Genomic DNA, 16,136 nt, shown 5'->3' on the forward strand with positions numbered 1-16,136 from the left:
AGGCGTTCAAAACACTTACAAGACCACTAAGAAGCGGAGGTTCACCTAGACAGAACCCTGCTAAGGGCGTCCATGAGGGATCCTCCCCCGCTGATAAAGGGAGGTGCGACGGAACTACCTATAGAAAATGGCGAAGAGGAAGAAGTACCATCCCCTGCCATTCATCCTACATCGGGCCCTATAATGCATGCCACCACTCCAACGAAGGGTTGTACAACTCAGCCTCCACCACGGCCACCGGTGGCCCCAAGTTCGAACCATCAGGACCCGAGTCCCTCCAAACAAAGACATGGTAAATGCCCGCAAGTTCACTCAGTGAGTTCGAGTTCCCGATATCTTTGCTACGAAGAGGAAATACGTGACCTACACTTAAAAAACCAAAGTTTGCAGGCCACCGTGACATACGTAACATGCAAGAGGTACTCAACGGACTATTACACGAAAACCCTGGTGCTACCCTCTCTAGGCATAAAGGGAGTGAACATATACAAGGAGAAACCACCATGCCTAGGGACGGTGGAAAAATGCAAATCTCCACTTGTCATACCCCCCCCCCCCCCCGCCCAGTATGCAAGGAAGATTCTACACCAATGGAGCAACCTGGCGTGAACCCCACCTATGGGAGGTGCGAACCCAAGGCAGCCTCCAAACGAGCTTCACCCGATTTGAGGGATAAACTTAACCAGAGAGGGTCTGAGGTAAAAACCACACCCCCTATAGGTCCACTGATGGACAAAACCAAAGCAAGGGTTCACCCTAAGGACCCACGAGACTCCTTAAACAGAAAGATGAAGGAATTAAACACTGAACTGCAAAGCCCTCGAAGCAAGATAATCACTGCACCTGGGGGCATAGAGATGACGAAGAGTTTGACCGTGAGTCACCCTTCACAAGGGAGATCCAAGTTGAGCAACTCCCCACCAGCCTCAAAGATCCTCGCATGACTCCATACGTGGGCACTACGGACCCAAAATATCACTTAGATACCTTCAATAATCTGATGAAGTTAAGGAGGATCAACAGCATAGTAAAGTGTCATTTCTTCATCTTACATTGAAAGGGGCGACGTATAAGTGGTTCAAGAGGTTAAGGCCAAGAACAATCAGGTCATGGCAACAGTTCTCTGATGAATTTCTTCAGCAACACCACACGGTCCGTTACTATGTTGTGCCGAGTACTAGCCTTGCTAATATAAAACAAGGCAAGAGTGAAAACCTGAAGAGCTATATCCATAGATTCAATATGGACGCAACCAAGATGGGGAGTGCAACTAAAGCAGAGCTCAAGATGGCAATCACAACTGGAGTTCGTCCTGGAAGCAAGTTATGGGATAACATGCTCAAGAGGGACATTACAAGCTTAGACGACTTCTTCAAAAAAGCCCAAAAGTATATACGTGTGGAAGAGGGCAATAATAACTCGCATGGTGAGGGAAGCAAACCTTCCCTCAATCATCCTTCTAACAATATTTCTAAAGATTATGCATAGAAGAGATCATTGGGATAGAGAATCGCTGATCAAGTTGAAGATTGGAAGAGGTCTACAAGAAGGCTTCAGGGAAGAAGCAAGTGGGATTCATCAACGCTAATGTAATGCCCCAAAATCCCTAATGCGGTTTAATGGTTGGATTAGTAGGCCGAGAGGGCCATAATTGATTTATTATGCCATTATATTATTATATGCATGTGTTGTGTGAATTATATTATAATATGATGTTAAATGCATGCATAAGGGTCCACATTTCTTCATAGGGGCATTTTGGTAATTTTGGCCGTTGAGGGCGTAATTGTATATTTTAGGCATGTTGGTGAATCATTGTTGAGGCCACATTATAATGTGGATTTGTTCGAGCCATTCAGAATGAGATGATCTTTGAGTGCAAGTTAGCAGTTTAGTCATAACGGGATTAAGTTTGGGGCTCGGGGTAATTTGGTGATTAGAGTGTTGCCGAAAATTAAAGGGTAACGGGATATGAATTATTGGTATTTGAGAATATCGAGAATAACGAGAATTGGAGGGTGTTAATTATGATTAACGAATTAGGCGGAAAAGGACGGTTTTACCCTTGGGAGCCTTTAAGAGACTTTATTTGACCTAGGGGTAAAAAGGACATTTCACCTTAAGTTATATAAAAGCCATTGAAGGTTGTATAAGTTAGCCAAAACAGACTATCAAGAGCATCTCTCCCGTACATCATTTATCTTCCTTTCTCTTTTGGATTTTTGAGCTTCTTTTGAGGATTCAAGCTAGGCAAGTGGATCTTGAGGTCTTAGGATTGTGTTCCACCATTGAAGAGGATCCTAAACTGAGATTAGGTAAGGTTCTAGCCATTAAAACTCTAGCTTTGCTCTGTTTTTGTTTTGGAATTCAGCTTGGATTTATAGGTTTGTTAAAGGGAATTGATGGGAGTTTTTGGCTAGGATTACATGGGTTATGTTGCCTAGGACATATGTGGATGGTTTTTGGGTTCATTTGAGACTTAAAATGAGGTTTGGAAGCTTTTGGTTCAAGATGGAAATGGTGGTGTCGAATGGGGAAAGATTCAGGGAAATTATGCCTAGTTGTAGCTCTACAACGCTACTCAGAGGGCATCCTTCTCTGCTTAGGGTGCTAGGGCTTTAGGGGGGGTAGTGCTACAGCGCTTCCCTGCTCTTACAGAATCCTGTTTTGGGCATTTTTAAGGGTTTTGGCTCGGGGTTTCAATTCCTAAGGCTCGAGATCGAATCTACTCACAGTTTGGGGACAATTTGGGGTCCCGGGAGTGAAGTTTAGCTCAAGACCCTTTTATTGTTAATTTTCTTTAATTGAAGTTATAATTGGTTATGACTAAGTAACCGCTAAGGAATCAAAAGGTTGATCATTCTCAAGGGACGTTCTTTTTCTATTTCTCGCTCGAACTAGAGGTAAAAAAATTGTACCCCATATGTGACATGTATGGTTATTCACGAAGCATGTTCAGTGTTTAAATGTGGACATTGATTGCATATCAAATGCTCAGCACATCTTGCATTCTTTTGAATGGCAATGACTTTTTATTCAGAATCGGTAATGGTGTCAGTATTAACTGTGAAGCTGTGACTTACTAGTCAAGTTCGGCAGTTGTACTGAGCAGTGGTCATATGTTATTGGCTTAAGAGTCAATAATGGTTTTAGCATGTTTAATGCAAGCCTAAAAGATTAGATCTAATCGACATCATCATTGAATGATTCATCATGAACATTAATGCCAGATCGACCCCAAGTTCGATAAAAACTAAAAGCGCTTGCCTAGTTCCTTGACTAGTCATTCAGAGTCAGGGCCAGAAGGCCCAGGTGACTCCATCGTGACATGCCTAAGGGTACGGAACCCACGCTAGTGATTCCATGGTCACTCATTTGGTTTACATTAGTGACATGCTCATTGGTTACTCATCTGGTTTAAGCTAGTGACTCGGTCATTCATTTGTAAAGGGTACATAGCCCACATTAATGACTTACACATCTGTTACTTACCTGTTCAGGGCTATAAGTCATGGATGATTATCATGATCATCATTTGATATTACATTCATGCAGTAATGAGTTTTCTTGCTGGGCTTTGGCTCATGGGTGCTATGTGGTGTAGGTCAAGGGAAAAATAGCTCACCCGGCCTTGAGTGGAGAGCTTAGGTGGCGATGTGTACATATGCGGCCACTTGACCACCACGGCCAAGGAGTTCTTGGCGGAACAAGGGGGTTAACCCTTTTTTGCTGCTTAGGTCCGCGGGTTGCAAATTTTACACTGTGATGACCATTTTGGATTGTAAATAACTTGTAAACGTTTTTATGGGCCCGTGAACAGTTTTATGTTTTAAGTAAAATGTATCCTTTCCTTTTGATTGGTTTTTCACCTTAACCTATTAATAACACGTAGATGCACGTTTATAACCAAATAACTCGATTAGCGAGTTAAGCACGGTTCAAAACTCACAGTACCGGTCTTAGAGTAACCAGGGCGTTACAACTTGGTTTCAGAACGTGCCATGGTTTAAGGTTCCTGTAGATTGGTTGGGCATGTACACTCGTCACTGAAGTCAATCTCGACTCATGGTTTGCTAGCTATTTATGTGGTTAAATATATTATAAATGCTTTACCTGTCTACATGAGATACATTGATAAGGTTGTGCATTGAATACTGCATCATCAACAAGAATGTGCTTATTAGTACTGATATTGCCAGAACATACTTAATAGTATTGTTCATTGTGAATTATTATTTGATATATGTTAAATGCTAAATGCTATGATCACGTATCCATCTGTATATTTGTATAACTGTGGAATATGATAATTATCTGCTTGTTCTTGGACCGTGAGGCGGCAAGAGGTTTAGTTATCACTGCCAAACTGGTCGTATTGACTATTGCAGCAAGGTTTAAGTTGATAAGAATGATTCCAAGACAGACAGATTCATCAGCTAGCCAGGGTGATCAAGGCCAGAATAATAATCAAGGTCAAGAGAATGACCAAAATCAGAATCCACAGTCAGCTCCTGAGAACTAGCAGCAATTATTTAATGATCTACAGGCTATAGTATTGAGCCAGGGAGAAGAAATCCGCGTCTTGAGACAACAGCAGGTTCCTGCAATAGTCAGTGTACCTGAGGCACCTCCTGTATTGGTGCCAGCAGTTGAGGTGCTGCCAGAGGTTGGAAACAAATGGGAGTTTCTGTATGAATGGTTTAGAAAGCAGCAACCTCCAGTGTTTGAGGGCAGTGCAAATCCTGCTAAAGTTGAGTAGTGGATGAGCATGATTACCACCATCCTGGACTTCATGAGGGTGACTGGTAATGAGAGGGTGACTGGTAATGAGAGGGTGGCTTGTGCCTCATATATGTTTCGGGAGGATGCCCGATGGGAAGTTATATCCCAGACAAGAAACATTAATGCCCTGAGTTGGGAAGAGTTCCAGACTCTTTTCAACGAGAAGTACTATAATGATGCCTCAGAGTGGCAAAAGCTGAGGAATTTATCAGGTTACTTCAGGGGAGTTTGTTAGTGGCTGAGTATGCATTGAAGTTTGATCGATTGGCAAAGGTTTTCCATGGAGTTGGTACCCACTGACGAGACCAAAAAGGAGAGGTTTCTCCAAAGGCTACATCCTAGATTAGCCCGAGATGTTCGCATTACCACTATGGTTGGGGTTGCTACCGATGCATAGGTGGTTGAGAAGGCACTCACCACTGAGAGTGCAGAGAATAAGATCTGGCAGAACAATGCAGCCAAAAAAGAGTTCAGGAGGACAGGTTCTCCATTTATGGGTTTTGGTAGGGGTGGAGGTCCCAGTGATCAGAAGAGGAAGGTTCCTGATACCTCCCTAGCTTCAGGTCCTGATAGGCGACCCCGTGGTATTCCAATGGGCCGCCAAAGTGGTAGTGTTTCCTAGAAGACTTATCCCAAATGCCCTAGGTGCAAGAGGCATCATTTGGGAGAATGTAGGGCAAGGGCTTGCTTTTTATGTGGAGTAGTGGGTCATCTCAAGAAATATTTCCCTAAGGCAAGAAAGGAAGAACCCAGGAAAGCAGACAGCTCGACCCCAGCTCAAGTGTTCACATTGACACAAACAGAAGTTGAAGCTTCTCCCTTAGTAGTTACAGGTCAGCTTCTTAGTGTTGGAACCCCTTATAATGTTTTGATCGATTCTTGTGCTACACATTCTTTTGTTGCTAATCGAATTATTGATAGATTGTGTAGACCTTGTGATTATTATGCTATGGGGTTTGGAACCTTGTTACCCACTGGGGAGTTGGCAGTATCCTGGAGATAGGTCAGATTTTTGCCAGTGACAGTGGAGGGTAGAGAGTTGTCAGTGGATTTGATAGAGTTAGTTATGACTGACTTCAAAATGATTCTGGGTATGGATTGGTTGGTGAAGTATGGGGCAACCATTGATTTCAGAAGGAAGATGGTCACCTTTGAGCCTGAAGGTGAGGATTCTTTTGTGTTTGTTGGCACTGTGCATGGACCACGTATACCTATGATTTTTGTTCTGAGGGCTAGAGATCTATTGTAAGGAGGTTGCATTGGATTCTTAGCTAGTGTGGTGGATACCACTTAGGTCATGCCAGTGAGACCAGAGGAGACAAGACTAGTATGTGAGTTTCTAGGTGTGTTTCCAGAAGAGTTGCCAGGGTTTCCACCACACAGAGAGATTGAGTTCGTGATAGAACTAGCACTAGGAATGGATCTAGTGTCTAGAGCACCTTAAAGAATGGCCCCAGCTGAGTTAAAAGAATTGAAAGTACAGTTGCAAGAGCTGTTGGATTTGGGTTTTATCAGACCTAGTTTCTCACCTTGGGGTGCGCCAGTTCTGTTTGTGAAGAAGAATGATGGTTCTCTAAGGATGTGCATTGATTACAGAGAACTTAATAAGTTAACAATCAAGAACAAGTATCCTCTGCCAAGGATAGATGACCTGTTTGATCAGTTGCAAGGTAAAAAGGTATTCTCAAAGATAGACCTTCATTCTGGTTATCATCAGTTGATGGTCAAGGTGGGAGACATACCGAAGACTACTTTTCGCACTAGGTATGGGCATTATGGGTTCTTAGTCATGTCTTTTGGATTGACTAATGCCCCAGCTGCTTTTAAGGATCTGATGAACAGAGTGTTCAGGGATTATTTGGACCAGTTTGTGATCGTCTTCATCAATGATATCCTGTTTTATTCTCAGTCAGAGTCAGAGCATGAGTAGCATCTGAGGTTGGTTCTACAGAGACTAAGAGAGCACAGACTGTTTGCAAAGTTCAAGAAATGTGAGTTCTGGTTATCTCAGGTATCTTTTCTTGGGCATATTGTCAGTAAGGAGGGGATGAAGGTAGATCTAACAAAGATCGAGGCAGTCAGAGATTGGCCAAGGCCAAAGAATGCTTCTGAGGTGAGGAGTTTCCTTGGATTGGCAGGTTATTATAGGCGTTTCGTGGAAGGGTTCTCTAAGATTGCTACTTCATTGACTGAGCTGACAAGCAAGAATCAGAAGTTTGTGTGGTCAGACAAGTATGAGAACAACTTTCAGGAACTGAAGCAGAGATTGATTACAGGTCCAGTTCTTAGTCTCCCAACAGATCAGGAGAAGTTTGTGATTTATTACGATGCTTCACATCAAGGTTTGGGCTGTGTTCTGATGCAGTCAGGAAAGGTGATTGCTTATGCCTCACGTCAGCTGAAAGAGTATAAACAAAGATATCCCACTCATGATTTAGAGTTAGCGGCTGTGATCTTTGCTTTAAAGGTATGGAGGCATTACCTTTATGGGGTGAAGTGTGAGATCTACTCTGACCACAAGAGCCTGAAATACTTCTTCACACAGAAAGACCTAAATATGAGACAAAGGTGTTGGCTGAAGTTAGTAAAAGATTATGATTGTGAGATTTTGTATCTTCCAGGAAAAGCCAACGTGGTAGCTGATGCTTTAAGCCGAAAGGGTCCGAGACAGATTTATGGTGCGAGGCTGATAGCCAGAGAATTAGCAGATGATATGACTAGAGCTGGTATAGAGTTACTGGTGGGCCAGTTGGCCAATATTACGCTACAGTCTACACTGTTGGAGAGAATCAAGGAGGGTCAGTTGGGTGATCCACAACTGATCAAGTTCAGAGAAGATGTTTTAGCTGGAGTGTCTTAAAATTATACAGTGTCTGAGATAGGCTTGCTGAGATAAAAGGGTCGGATATGTGGTCCTCTAGATGCTGCTATGAGACGAGAGATTCTGGATGAATCTCTTACTACACCTTATTCTTTGCATCTGGGCACCATGAAGATGTATCAGGATGTGAGGTCATTGTATTGGTGGCCAAGGATGAAGAGGTATGTAGTAGAGTATGTGGCTAAGTACTTGACATGTCAATAGGACAAGGCTGGGCACCAGAGGCCGGTAAGGCTATTGCAGCCTCTGGATATCCCAAAGTGGAAATGAGAGGACATCACGATGGATTTCATGGTGGGGTTACCCAGGACTATTGGTCCACCTGATTCTATTTGGGTTATTGTGGATCGCTATACCAAGTCAGCTCCCTTCTTGCCAGTGAGGACTACATATACAGTTGATCAGTATGCCGATATCTATGTGAGAGAGATTGTGCACCTCCATGGAACGCCGAGGTTGATCATGTCAGATCGGGACCCCACTTTTACTTCCATGTTCTGGGGGAGTTTACAGAAAGCCATGGGAACACAGTTGAAGTTCAGTACTGCTTATCATCCTCAGGCAGATGGACAATCTCAGAGGACAATTCAGATATTATAAGACATGCTGCGAGCATGTATGCTGGACTTTGGTGGATCCTGGAGTAAGTATCTACCTTTGATAGAGTTTTCCTACAACAACAGCTATCAGTCTACCATTGGGGTTGCACCTTATAAGATGTTGTATGGTAGGAAGTGCAGATCTCCCATTCATTGGTTAAGGTATTGTGGTGGAACAACAAGGTCGAGGAAGCGACCTGAGAGCTGGAGTTAGATATGCAGAGTCAGAATCCCAAGCTGTTCAGGTAAATTTTGAGGACGAAATTTTTGTAAAGTGGGGATAGTTGTAATGCCCCAAAATCCCTAATGCAGTTTAATGGTTGGATTAGTAGGCCGGGAGGGCCATAATTGATTTATTATGCCATGAAATTATTATATGCATGTTTATGTGAATTATATTATAATATGATGTTAAATGCATGCATGCGGATCCACATTTCATCATATAGGCATTTTGGTAATTTGGCCCGTTGAGGGCGTAATTGTATATTTTATGCATGTTGGTGAATCAATGTTGAGGACTTATTATAATGTGGATTTTTTCGAGCCATTCGGAATGAGACGATCTTTGAGTGCAAGTTAGCAGTTTAGTCATAACGGGATTAAGTTCGGGGCTCGGGGTAATTTGGTGATTAGAGCGTTGTCGGAAATTAAAGGGTAACGGGATATGAATTATTGGTATTTGAGAATATCGAGAATAACAAGAATTGGAGGGTGTTAATTATGATTAACGAATTAGGCGGAAAAGGACAGTTTTACCCTTGGGAGCCTTTAAGAGACTTTATTTGTCCTAGGGGTAAAAAGGAATTTTCACCTTAAGTTATATAAAAGCCATTGAAGGTTGTAGAAGTTAGCCAAAACAAAGTATCAAGAGCATCTCTCCCATACATCATTTCTCTTCCTTTCTCTTTTGGATTTTTGAGCTTCTTTTAAGGATTCAAGCTAGAGAAGTGGATCTTGAGGGCTTAGGATTATGTTCCACCACTGAAGAGGATCCTAAAATGAGCTTGAGGTAAGGTTCTAGCCATTAAAACTCTAGCTTTTCTCTGTTTTTATTTTGGAATTCAGCTTGGATTTCTAGGTTGGTTAAAGGGAATTGATGGGAGTTATTGGCTAGGGTTACTTGAGTTATGATGCCTAGGACATATGTGGATGGTTTTTGGGTTCATTTGGGACTAAAAATGAGGTTTGGAAGCTTTTAGTTCAGGTTGGAAATGGTGGTGTTGAAGGGGGAAAGATTCAGGGCAAATCTGCCAGGTTGTTGCGCTACAACGCTACTCAAGGGGCGCTACAGCGCTACCCTGCTTTTCTAGAATCTTGTTTTGGGCCCTTTTAAAGGTTTTTGGCTCAGGGTTTCAATTCCTAAGGCTCGGGATCGAATATACTCACCGTTTGGGTATAATTCGGGGTCCCAGGAATGAGGTTTAGGTCAAGACCCTTTTATCACTACAAGAAAAAACAGTATTCATAACACTTAAAAACTGCTAACTGGGACTATTGATAACACTTCTTAAAATGCTAACATAACCCCTGTTATTAAAAGTCCAGTGTTTTCTATAACAGTATTTGAATGTTATGTTCGGTGTTATCTTAAACTATTCAATAACACATTTTTAGGTGCTATAATATTCAAATAATAACATTTAGATAGAGTTTTTGGTTATAAATTTGAAGCTTAATCTTATACTTTTTTCATAACACTTTTCAACTGTTACATTTGATTATTTTGATAACATTTTTAGTTTGTTATATTATATAAACCATAACGATTTTTTACGCTTATAATATGTTTTTAAATCATAACATATAGTAATAAAATTTTAAATTTTATTTTTATAAGTATACTTATATGGTTTTTTTTTTAATTAAAAGATTTTCATTATTATATTTTGATAAAAAAAAATTCAAAATTAATCATAAAATGTAATTCTCAATAGATTGATAAACCATAAGTATTACATTAAACAATAACTAATTCAAACCATGAATGTGTCTACTTCATGAGATCTTAGTTCTAACTTAAGTTTGAAAGCATAACATAATAAAGTTTTATAATCTTGAACAATTTTTACTTCAAAAATGAAAAATAGAAACGTTACAAGATACACAAAAGTAAACGAAACTTACTCCATCCTTCAATTCATCATCCTTTGTGCACTTGTCTTTGTTGTGAGTCCATTTTCTTAGCTACAACAAAATTTAAATAATTAATGCTTCAAATTAAAGTTATAGTAAACTAAAAGAGTACATAAAAAAAAGTTAATTACCTAATTATAACTTTATCAGCTGGAAAAACTTAGCCAAACCATTCAAGAACTTGAGGAGGTTGTTCTAGCTCGAGGAGTTGCAGTCAATGTTATTCACGATTACAAATGACAGATAGAAGAATTGAATGTGAGTCTAGATAAATTTACTTGTTGTCTTTTTGGCAATTATGGTATGCTAACCTCATTTGAGTAAAAAATTCAGGAGGAAAAGAGGACTCTAGAGCGAGAACTTGCAAGAGCAAAAGTTTCAGCAAACCGCATAGCAACTGTGGTGGCTAATGAGTGGAAGGAAGAAAATGATAAAGTTATACCAGTTAAGCAGTGGCTGGAAGAAAGAAGGCTTATGTAGGTATAGTTTGATTACGTCAGAAATTTCCTACAAATCCTACATTTGACACAATGTTACAACTCAGTTATGCCTTTCCACTACTTTTCATCTACTTTTCTTTCTAGTTGTACGAGTCTCCGTACAAATGAAAGAAGAAACTTATTATTACATATATGTTAGCATTTATTTTCACTTATTCTGTGAATGTTCAATTCTACAATATGTAGGCAGTAAAAAAACAACACCAACCAATAACAAAATACACCAAAGCCAATAGCAAAATAAATATTCTAAGCCATTAAACCAGTAGCAAAATGCACCAAAGATGTTTTCAAAAAATACCTTCTTGCTTTCAAAAAGCAAAAAATTCCATATGCACTAACAAAATGCAAAAGTAATGCCATCACAAAAAAAAAAAAAAAAACCAAGCTCTTCTCTTCGTTGTGTAATAATGACTAAATGATATTCACATTCAGTCATAATACAAACAATATATAGCAACCACCAAAAAACTTTGTAAAATTTTGTAACACTAAATGTGCATAAGAATGGATCAAGGAAAAGAACAAACCTCCAAATTGTCAAGAGTGACATGCCCAACCTTGATCATCCCATTTTCCATCATCATTCAATTGGTAGACCTTAACATTGAAATTTATATTAAAAAACTAAGGTTAATTAGTCAAACAAACATATGTATACATAGGTTAATTAGTTTTATATATATAGCTAAAAATAAAACTTCACCTGAGAATGAGACACGCATGGAGAGGAAGATAGAGAAAAAAAGAGAACCACATCTGGGCCCTTGTTCTTGCTTGTCGCCTGAGGGCTGAGGCAGAGAGAAAGAAAAAGGGAGGGTGTTGTGGTGTGCTTCAAGGGATCAAAAACTGCACTAAATTGCTTGGTGGGAGGCCTAAGCTCATAACGCAACAACTAAAAAAGCTTCAGTCTTGCAAGTTAAATGGCCAGATATTCACCATAACGTCGAGTAACATGAGAGTATAACACATTCAGATCAAAAACATCTATCATATAAATAAATATACTATACTAAGAGGAGCAAGATCAATAGAGACTAAATAGATCAGATATAGAGAACAGAAAACAATAAAAATACTAATGAATAATTCGGATTCGAAAATTTCCATACTAATGAATAATTCAGATATACAAGTTCATTTACTGTGTCAACAAATGCTGTGACTCTTTGAGATGCCAAAGGAAATGAATAAAACCTAGGATCTTTAGACTGCATAACAAAAGGTAAAACTTGTGAGCATCATCTCCTTACCCCACAAGAAGTTCCAGCAAGGAATGCGACAAACTCTTTCTTCAGTCATTAAAAACTAATATGCCTCTGAAATTGAAATATTGGTATCATGTACCTGACTTAAAACGTTAAAGAGCTTCCAGGCCTTCTCAAGAATGTCAACAAGTCGCACTGCTGCCACATCCAAGGCAGCCCTTCCACCCACAGATGCTTCTCCATTACTGTCATCACCAACATGTGATGGGCTTTGGTCCACACTTGATCCAAATACTGACAGAGACAAAGTCGTGCTTAATCTAGCAAGAGCAGCTCTCAAGGAAGCTTCAAAAACAGAGGACCTGCTAGTTAAACAGTCTGAAACTGTGAGGATCTGCAAAGCCCCTTGAACAATGGACCATTCCTCCTCATTTGAAATCAATTCAACTTTTCGTACAGTGTTGCCATCTCTCTTGTCTGATCCCATCTCTTTCTTTGAACCAACACCATCATGGTCTACTCCACAGACCACCTTAATGATCTTAGTATCTCTTGTAAAGCAGAGATATATTGTAACATTATGTCATCAAGAGCAAGAATTAGTTCATCTGCCTCAGAACCACTAGTAAAGTTGATACACCTTTCTACAGCTGCCTCAAGAAGTACAATGATATGGGGAATAGATTCCTCCATTCTGCGAATTATTTCACTGAGTTCAATCCCCTGGGCACCCACACCACGAGTAACAGCTCCCCTGAGATCCACCCCAACAATTTCAGAAGAAAGGATGGCCCGCTCCATCTGTCCATACCTTATATACATATTCAATCATTAATCAAAAAATGAACATAGCATTTACAGAATCTAGTATATAACGAAGAAAAAATAACAGAAAAAAGTTTTCAAAAAAAAAAACCTAGATATTTTAGAAGAATGTGGAAGTGCAAAAAAGTTTATGATTGCTTACCTTTGTTTAAATGATTCAAAGGGAGAGTACACTGCCTTCAGTGTATCCATTAGAACTCGAAGATCAGAATCTGAAAAGGAATGCTGAATATTTCTAGCAAAAGTCGGTGTCACGTTGTGTAACTCAATCAATGCCTCCAAATGTTTCCTAATATTAATTCCCTTTGGCATGTCACTAAACATAATATCTAATAAACCTGAATAAAAAGAAACACATTGATAGGATAATTTATAAATTGCCAAAAATAAAATTGCATGACTTAAAGCTTGTCCAATTGAAAGATATCATATAATATTAAATGCCTACAAAATTTAAAAGCACCATAAAAACAAGTCCGTACAAACCTTTTCCCAAAGCTCTTGTTTCAGGAACAACTTCTCCAATTGAAAGGTTGATACGTGAAATAAAGCTTGCTCCAATAGTTGCCATTGTCTCGATCAGTAGCTTTGGTACAAGAGTTTTATAATCCTCAGGAAAAGCAACCATACACCAGCAGATGACAGTTTAAGCTCAGTGCTTATATTCAGTGATAGCTTCTTTGTATCAACAAGATGTTCCTCGGTGCTTAAAAAAATATATAGTCAGAAGAATTTACCACTTCCACTCTTGCTCAAGATAAAGAATCAACTCATCATAGAAGCTTGGCAACCAACTTGCGAATGAAATTGTCGAAGAGCTTGATTGAAACTCATGGCTTGACAGCCTTTCAGCTTCAGTCTTCTCATTTGCAAGCTTAATAGCACGTTGTTTTGAATCGAAATCTTCCCAGAGCTGTTTTATGCGCTTTAGGTGAACTTTTATGTAATGTAGCTCTAGTGATTTGAATCTTCCAATTCGAATGAGAATACCCTGCAAATTTTGAGAAATGTCTATCTGCAGGATGATAATAGATGTAAGTTATTCAAGTTGCGTATGGTATGTACTAAAAGGAATTAATAGGAGATAAATTGAACAGAAAGCAAGCCATAGGCAAAACAAGTGCTGTAAGAAATTTGGTGACCTTCCGGCTGGATAATGCATCTGTTAAACGTGGCTGCACCATTGTATCTAGCCTATCCTCTAGGACCTCGAGTTGCTTTCTCACATTAGCAAATTCAGCAACCTAAAATGAGCAAAACAAAAAATAAAATATCAAGTTAAAATCATCAAAACTTATAAAATCAAATGTAGAGTATAATGTTAAAACAATTTATAGAAAAATATTACCTCCCCAACAGCAGACAAGCAATGCCCCATGTTGGCTAAGGTTTCTGCAGCCCTTGGAAGATCACCACTGGTAAAAACATCTTCCACAGTTGAACTTAATTGAGTTAACCCAACAGCATCCTGTTGATCCATCAATGAGTAAATCAAATGCAACATCAACATTTTCCAATACTGCACTGATTATAACTTCTATGATCAAATACCCACCTGCAATGTCTCATAAGCAGCTTCCATTCTCTGCTTAACAGTATCAACTTTGGCCAGAGCAGCTATAGATTCAGTTGATGATCCTTCAGCCTGCATATTAAAACCAATTGTTTAAAGAGAAGAGTATTGTTATACATATGTATCAAGTGAGAAGCTAAAATCTCAAACTATATAAACAAAGCTAAGCCGGCAACAGCTGTCTACCCATGTAAATTATATAAACCAATTACATTAGTAAATGTACTGAAACGTGGGTATATCAATGTGAACCTGCTACTATAATTTATAGTAATGCTCTACAACATATTGCAAAGCAGAATATATATATTTAGGCAACTATTTCAGTTATGTGTGCGTATATCCATGCATATAACTCAACGTAATTCCATTGTTCACATTAGCAATAATCTATTCATAATATCTACATTTATTTTTAAGCAGAAAAAGCAAAAACGAGACGTTTTAACCAAAAGGGTGCCCTACCTTCTTGTAATTTATTCCAAAAATCTATTAACTCATTGCCAAGAGATTGAGCTCAAAAGGTAGCACAAACTGCACAATCGTAGTTCTCAAATATCCAAAAAAAAAAAAATAATATTGAAAAATTTGCATTAGAAAATCTTCCTCAAATTTCCCTCGTTCACTTAGGCAAATTGAAAAAACTCAGTTGAGCAATTGAGAAATATATTAAGCTTCAAATTTGGCATTAAGGGATAGCATAATTAAAAGATTATACTTTCTTAACTTATAAAATGCAGTAAATCTGACACCGCCATCCTAATATTGTCCAAATTTTCCATACATCATGTCTTCTAGTGAATTGAACCCAAAAATAAAGTTAAAAAACCAAATTCGAATTGCGGCAAAAAGAAGAAACATAGCAGAAACAGACATAACATGTAGGTACCTTCTTGAGCTTCTGAAGGATTCCAGCGATGGCGGAGCGTAGTGAGACTGCATCGTCGCAGAGTCGGATCACATCGCGGGTGGCCCGTGGCACGCGAAGTAGGGCAGCGGAGCTCTGCTCCTCTAGCGAGGCAGAGATCTCTTCAGATACGATTTGGAGCCTCATCTCCAGATCGACGAGATGGTTATCGATTGAGTCCTCCGGGTGCCGAGTCTGACACGCCGAGTTCACCCATTTCTTGGGATCGAAACGCAAAACACAAAAATCACACAAAACTCAAAACACAGACACACAAAACGTAAAAACAAAGCGAACCCAAATCACAAAAATCAAAGAAAAACTTGAGAGAAAAGAAGAATTGATGAGAGAAAGAGTCGAGAGAAGGAACATACTCGTGTGGAGGTAGAGAGAGATGGTAGTAGCTTCGCTCAAGAGCTTATTACAAAGAGGGCACATCATGCATGCCTCCATCCCTCCTCGCTTTAACAATCTGACCCACCATATCTGTGTGCGACTCCCTCTCTCGCTCTCTCTCTCTCTCTAGGCTGAGAAATTGGTGTCTATTGAAATGGCATTCGACTCAAATAAATTGAATATATATATACATTGATTATATGATATTAATTGAAATCTAAATGCTAAAAAAAACAAAAACAAAATACCTCACAGAAAAACAGAGGTCCAGCGGGAGAGATATCAGAGAGAAAGAATGATGGGGAAGCTGGCACAGTCATGGTGCGTTT

General features: G+C 39.4%; 1 pseudogene; it reads right to left on the reverse strand.

The window, feature by feature from the left end:
- Nucleotides 1–10,934: 10,934 nt before the first annotated feature.
- LOC133829339 (conserved oligomeric Golgi complex subunit 7-like) lies at nucleotides 10,935–15,639 on the reverse strand (annotated as a pseudogene).
- Between the last annotated feature and the right edge of the window lie 497 nt (nucleotides 15,640–16,136).

Source organism: Humulus lupulus, chromosome 4 (assembly GCF_963169125.1).
Source record: "Humulus lupulus chromosome 4, drHumLupu1.1, whole genome shotgun sequence".
NCBI lineage: Eukaryota > Viridiplantae > Streptophyta > Magnoliopsida > Rosales > Cannabaceae > Humulus > Humulus lupulus.